The sequence below is a fragment of the Parus major genome, chromosome 3 (genome assembly GCF_001522545.3).
Source record: "Parus major isolate Abel chromosome 3, Parus_major1.1, whole genome shotgun sequence".
NCBI lineage: Eukaryota > Metazoa > Chordata > Aves > Passeriformes > Paridae > Parus > Parus major.
The window spans coordinates 68,472,118-68,479,944 of NC_031770.1; positions in this window are offsets into that span (position 1 = coordinate 68,472,118).

Here is a 7,827-nt window from a genome sequence, read left to right on the forward strand (position 1 = left end):
ACACAAACAAGTTTCCAGTAAATATGAAATAAATATGAGTTTAAAATGCTGAAAAAATCTCCTTGTAGAATACTATCATACTTTTTAAAGTTTTCTACATGAGAACTTTGGGGTGAGTGTTAAGTAGCAGTAATTCTACAGCTCAAAAGACAAAATACTATATATCTCACATCAAACCACTTAATATCAGCATGAGATACCAGTTAAGTTCAGGGTATTGCACCAAAAAAAATTGGAGACTCAGAACTTAAGAAGCCTTAGGAATTCCATTTGTAGTTGTTTTTTCAAATCTGTGAAGTAAATGTACAAATTATCTTGCTTTGGCCACATGCCCTCATGCAAGATTAAAAAACAGTAAGTCCTAAGGTCCACCTAAACTAATAATTCATTTTACAAGTCATTAGGAGTTACTTAAACAAGCACTTCCATAAATTGCAGAATGCCTCAAATATTTCAGGAACATCTGTGCTGTATGACAGTCCCAGACTTACAAAGGTTGTAGTTTACTCACAACCAACAGCACCTGTCTAAGTGAATGTTTATCTGGCAGTCGTTATTGACACTGTACTTCTACATGCCTGAAAGTCTCTCAGGTTTGTTACAGACCACTGGTAAATACAAGTTTTTGTTGGTTAGGGCAAGATACGGGGTTCTGAGAAACGGGTTACCCTGAATCCCTCAGATCATTCAGCAATTGATCAGAACACAGCTGGCATGGAGAGATCTAGAGCACTGGATACAGTACTCCTGGTGAAGAAAATGCTCTGGAAGACTCGGGTGGTACCTCACTTCGGCGTGTACTGAATATATGGCTGAGAACTCAGGCCACCAGGAACCCCAGTGCCTCCTTCGGCAGCATCTTCTGTGCTGGGATTTAGGCAACCAGTCTTGAAGGAGTGGCCAGCAGCAGTGATGGTCAGGCTTCTCTCTATGGACCTGGAATACTTAAGGATCCTCAGGCACATTCAACTGGAGCAAGAAGACAGTTGCATTTTCAGTTACAGGATGATGGCTCCCCTCTTAAAAAAATTAACCGTGATCTCTACAGATCTTATGTCCATATTTTTTGCCATTAGCTCACGGATTCCTCAGGGGACATAAGAAAAGAAAAGACAAGTAGGTTGTTCTGCCTTCTAGCCTGAGCAGCTGCAAGCTGCCTGTATAACTATACCTTTTTCCAGACAGGAAATACATAATTATGTTTCTTACTATTCATGGAGATTTCTGAACCTCTACAAAGCAAACAGTTTGGCTATGTCTGTTGTCTTAAGACTGGTGCTGGCTACAGGAAGGTCATGGAAAGTTCTGGAAACCTGCAGTGTGGAATAATAGAAAAGGTTGGCACTACTGCTTCTGTTAATATCATATGATTGTTGGTATCACTGTTTTTCCTTCTTTTGGGATTTATTAGGTATATACATACGTAAACAGTTTTATGCATAGACTTCATCATAATAATAAGAAAAGGGAAGGAAGTTCCATAATGGATGAAATTCATAATCCAGCTGGCAGTGAAATTATCACACCATATAACTTTACAATATCTGATTCTTTTTCAGTCCTTAGTGGTGTGTCCTTGGGCTGTATGAAAGCACTGTCCCTGTTTCAATGACAAAACTGTGGCAAGGGACAGAACAAGGAAATTTTCCAAAGAAATTCAGAACATCTGTTTCACTAAAACCTCAACACAGCTATGGCTACTGACATGTCTGACCTCCTAGTTCATCTTCTTTCCTCCAGACATAAAAGGAAAACTAATTTCTGGTCTCCTGCAGGTCATAGGAGCAGTGTGGGGTAAAATCATAGTGTGGAACAAAGAAGTAACATCAGACTAGGCTCTAGGAAAGTTTTACTGTGACATATACACAACACCTCCCAAAACAAGCATATATTAAATGTTCTATCCAACACGCTGTAAAATGAAATTGAATACTTGGTTTGGGGTTTTTTTCTCACTTCTTTTGAGCTACTCTTTTCTTTTGAGCTTCTTCTTTTGTAGTAAAAGAATAGCAGAGCAGCAAGCAAGAAAACAGCTACACCTGCCTTGGTATCAATTCCAAGGCCTTGTCACAAACATCAGGAATTGTTCCACTAAATATCAGTGGAATTAAACTGGCATTAGTGTCTGTGTAAATGAGAAGACCACTGTGAGTTATGCACTATTTATTAATTTTGGATCATTATGGATGGTGATTTACTTGGCATTATCTATTTCGTTGTCTCAGACAATCAAGTAGATAAGAAAAATTCTTACATCTTTAACCAAATTTATTTGGATGGCATAAATTGGAATTATTTTCAGTGTGCTAAGAGTTTTATAGCATTAATCTTGGGTTTGGTTTTCCTGATTACAGAAAATCCTGTTAATGTATCTTTACAAATGGGTGCTTGTCAAATTTATCTTGCTCAACATGAGACATTCTAACAAAGCTTCTAATAGAAGTGACACAGATAAACTTAGGACTACGTTGGCAGTTCTGTAAATTTGCAAGTTGACATGAGTGTATTGTTTCCAAGAATTCCTTCAAGCCAAGCAAATCTTGATGACAAACTGTCAAGCAATGAATTCTTTACATAATCCTTGCAATGACAGATTATCTGTGAACCAATTTCTCTGTCTTACTCAGTATGATCATCCTCACTCATTCTGTTCTCATTGACTCTAAAGGTCTAATTTCTTAAATTTGAGAATCTCTAGTTCCTTCTGCCTCTATTATTTAAAATAGCATGAGGTCAAATAGTATTAAAATATATTTTTCTGAATCAATAGCATTAATTGTACACTTCTGTTAAATATCACAGTAAGTATATGGACTAAGCATGGGATGAAGCATTTCCATTTAAAATTTCCAATTCAAAACAACAGACAATGCTGTCTGAAAAATGTGAGTGACATGAGGAAAAAAGTGATGGCACATTTTTGGCTAGCAGCTGAAGTTGTGTTTTATTTATATGAAGTTGTGCTGGACAGCACCTTCTTTTTTTTTTTTTTCTTTGTGGAGGAACTAATTCTAGTTTTTCAATAACCTTGATGACTAGACTGTTTTAAAATTTTAATTCATCACATTCATTCCTTGCATTGCCCTCAAACTCTTTCCCAATGCAGCTGTTGACTTAGTGCACTTGACAAAAGATGTACAATGAAAACTTCTTTTCTTTCTTTCCTTTCTTTTTTTTTTTTTTTAAATTTATTTTCATGTTGCTTGCATGAATCAACCCAATGTTTGGAGGTTTCTTCCAGAAGTTATCATTTAGTAATTGAATATTTCCTGGTCTGGGTCAGCCTGAGGTAGGAAGACCTTCAGTACTTTTTTGCAGGTGGGAAATTTTCCTGACAAAAAATGTGGCAATGTTTTTTAACACAGAGTTGGTAACAAGCTTGGGACAGATTGATCAGTGGGAAAGAGGGAATACATGAGACTAAATGTTTTCTCTGTTCCCTTTCCCCTGCTCCTGTATTACTGCCATGCTTGATCCTGGCCAAGTGCATGGGCATAAGACCTTCTCATTAATATTAGGGCTGCATCAGCACCAGTAGCTGAGACCTTTCCTCTTCAAAAACCAGCAGCAAAGTGAGGAGATTTTTCAGTTTTTTCTTACCTTGCCACCAGGGCCCACTGGTGCAGGCATGGGGAGAGGGAGCTAAATCGAACATTGGGCTGTAGATACAAAAACTTCTGGGATGTAACCCTTCTGTGCAAAGTGCAGCAGCTGTGAAGGGCTTCTCAGTCCAAAGGACAATAAAGAAGTAAGGAACCAAAGCCCATCTGCATTGAAGGGATAGCTTTACATTCGGAGGTTTAGTCATAGAGCTTGCCACACAGATACTGTCACTTCCCCAGATACCAGGTCCTACTTATCATTCACTACCCCCACAGTGAGACCATTTGGGCTTTCCACCCCTCCCCTCCCCTCCAAAATGTGGAGATTTTTTGCAGTTTCTGAGCCTCTGTGAGGCAATGTCCACAGATACCACTTCCTCCTTTCGAGGAGGAACTTGCTATCACACCTGCCCCTGCATGAAGCAGGCATTTGCTCTCAGGTCCCCAGGTGCTCAGCTGCCTGATGGGACAACCAGGGCATGCCCTGGTCCTTCCTCCTCTCCCTGCCGTACACACGTGCTAACCCATTCCCTAAGACCATTACCCTTCAGTAAATACTAGGGTGCACTTCTTGTGGCCAAATCCACACCTGAGCCCTGCTACAGGCACGTCCCCATGTTGTTTTTGCAGAGGTGCAGTCTCACACTGCTTGTGCTGTACTGGAGCTGCTGAGCCCAAGGAGCAGAGGACACTTTGGCACTCCACCATGCTCTGCAGCTGGGCAGCTCCTGCTTAGCAGCAGTAGCAGGAGACTGAATTTTGAAAAAGGGGAAGGCTGATGTCTGAACAAATCTGTTACAGAAGCCTTCTATCAAGGCTGACAAATACTTTCTAAGTGTGTTAATTGTCCATTATACATAATTTCTACCCTTCTAAGTATCTGGTGGAACTCCTCCCAGCCGCGATGTAGCTCTGCTGTCCAGCAGTGTGAAAAGAACTGGTAGAATTTGACCACACAGGATGTGTTTCAAACACTGCTGCCGTGTGTTGCTGGAGATCCTCCATCACTCTCACACCAAATACAGACAAAAGATTCACAAGGGCAATGAGTCAGCACACCAGACCCCATCCCGCAGCGAGTCAAGATCAATTTAGAGCATCTGGCCTCTGCAGCACTGCATCTAACTGCTTCTCCTTTATTTGAGAAAGTTCTCTGCTGCCCCCTCTCCAAGGCGAAAATGTAGAATGGATTTGCCTGTTAGAGCATATGGAGGAAATACACCAGATTGGAAAGAATACGGAAGTATTTTTTTCGAAGCTTTATGGAGGAGAGGGACTACCTCTTTCATTTCCTATAACCCCTCATCCTTAAGGAGTGATCAAAATCAAACATACCATATTTGGTGAGTAAATCACTATAGAAAAAACAAGAAGAATGAGCTTGCTTTTTTTTTTTTTTCATTATCTCAGCTAGCAGCAAAGCCAGTTTTACTTCTGTTAGTAATGATGGCTTGTACCCAAGCTTTCCAGAGAAACTACCTGCTGTAGCAAGATTTGAAAGAATGGCTTCTTTGTGAAGTATCTGGCAAGGGGAAAAGATCTGAAAACAGGAATCATAGAAGAAAACTAATTTCAGTCGTAATTTTTTTTTTTAAAGGCCATAAACATCTAATCTTTCTAAGAGTATCACCAAAATCAAACCCATTACATTAGTTAAAATATTGTAAAGCCAAATTCAGCTGTAAAGCCCACATTTCCAGTTTCTGAGTTCTGCAATTTAAGACAAGTCCTCTCTCAAATGTTTTGTGAGACCCACAATAAATGTTAAATAGGAACCAGTGAGAATATTAATATACAGAGTACTGCCAAACACTAGGTTAAATAAAATTAATAGCAGTACTAAAGTAATTTAAAAAACGCACATCTCACCTTGCAGGAGTTTTTTTAATTGCCATTTCTGTGAGAAGTATAATTTCAAGAACATAGTCATGTTCTAGCAATTATTAGTATCCATAAAATTTTCTTGATACAAGTTCTAGCAAAGAATTATAGGAATTCCAAGGATATTAAGGATAGGAATTTCATAAGACTCTTTGTAATTTAGTTTGAACAAATGGAACCTTGCTTAAAACAGGAGGAAAAAAAATTAAAAAGGGAGAAGCCTTCAATAAAATCATAAACTAAATATCAAACTCTATGGAAATTACATTTCCATTAATTTCCCAAGTATTTACTTTAATCTCTTTCTTACTGGTTGGGAGTCAACAATTTCTAATCCTTCAGTGCTTCTCTGCTAAACAGCTACCAGACAGCAAGGGTCCCAAATGAAGGCTTGCCCACAACTCAAACGCATCTGCAACATCATCTGTAGTTCTTCCACAAGACCACTACTCCCCCTCTAGACAGCAGGGATCTTCAAGCCTGAGCACAGATATTTGGATGGACTGCAGCAGTGGTTCTTTGGGAACAGAAAACTTAGTAGCTCAGCAACATTTCCAGGCTGAAACAGCCTCACATGAGCTGGAGACACCACATGAGCAATAAAAGAAGAAAGAGACAGCACACCAAGGACTTTCTGTTTGTCAGGAATGTGATTATTGATAGAAAAGGGCACACAGGGGCAAAACTCCTCCACAGCTTCAGAAAAGGTATTTGTTTTCTGTAAAAGTGGGAGATGACCTACAAGGTATTCTTATTTTCATAGTGCTTTAGGCTCACCCAGGGGATAAGAGGCAGTAACCTCATGCTCTGATACCGTATCAGTGCCACTGGATATTTATATAGATCCAGGTCTATAGTAGCAGAACTGCATTAGTTTTCCTCTTGTTTTGGAGGCAGAACATTCCTGTTACGCCGGTTTTACAGATGAGGATACCAGACCTGCTCCAATTTCACTGGGAAAATGTGGCAAGACCCCAGCACACTTGACCAGCCTGTCACACCCTGCAGCTGCTTCAAGCATCCACAACAGGGGTGAATGAGCAGCTCTTGCTGGGCAGGTGCAGGTCAGCCCTGGAGGGTACACACAGTGAATCAGATGCAATTAGGACAAATGAATGAGAGGTGTTAGAGGTGCCTCAGGCTTCCTGTGGATACAAAAGACACCTGATCCGTGAAGACACATTGCCATTTTTCCAAGGAGGTTGGTGGCAGGTAACACATCCTCCAAATGTCCCAAAATAGCCTTGTATCACCATAGTCAAGAGAACCTGGGAGGCTAGAACCAAAATAGAGACAGTAGCCACTCCCTGGGGCACATTGTGCCCCGCTGACTTGTACCTTATTATTAGAGCATCTCTCCTTGTCTTTTGAGCACAGGTCTGAACCTTGGTCACATTACAAAAAAAGCTGTTCTGAGCAATCCCTTTGACACAAACTCCAGGGCTGATTTTGACTCGACTTGGGTGAACTTCAGAGCTTTTGAATATTTATGCAAGTGTTTGAGCTGCCTTTTGAAACTGCTGAACTGAGAAAGAGGGAGAAAAAAATCTCTGTAGCACCTTAGTAATGGATCTTTAAGGAATTCAAGCATAAGTACATGATACATAAACTTGAGGCAACCTTTCTCTAGAGATTTCAATTTGCCTGGAAGTGTCCAATAAATAAATCAAAATAACTTCAAAGGAAATCACTTCATTCACTTATATTACCTTTACAAATTTAGAATGAAGGTCCATCAGTTTATCTTCTATTTTCTGTTGTTGGAGTTTCAGCAAAAGCTTTTACTACCAGGGATCTACTTTAGGGTTAATCTGGTTGATACAAAAGTAACCACAAAATTTATGAATATTGCTACATGTTTTTATATAGTAAAGCAAAAGCAGCACATTCAGTTTGTATTTTCAGCAGATATGAATAGAGATTCTTGACTATACAGAAACATTGAAGTTTGATAAGGCCTGAATTACTTAAAAAATCATCCCTTCATTTGTCAAAAGAAACATTTTAGACTTTAAACTTCAGACTCACTGAAATGTATCTTGGTACATCCTGAAGACTAGTTTGGACTAACACAACTGAAAAAGGAAAGTTCCTCATAATTACCTTTAAATAAGGAATCCTGTAGTCTCTCTTTTCCAAAGTCCTGGCTGTATCTAGCATGCCTCAGCTCTTTGACTGAGAAACCTCTGCATTATAAACTAGAAATATTCTCATTGCTGCTTGCAGAAGATGCTTCTGAAGTTTTACAGAACCTAGAGCACAAAAGGAGATGGTACTGATATAAATTTCCTAAGCTAGATATGAAATCCTGGAGTAAAGTAATAGTGCATATTATAACCCCCAC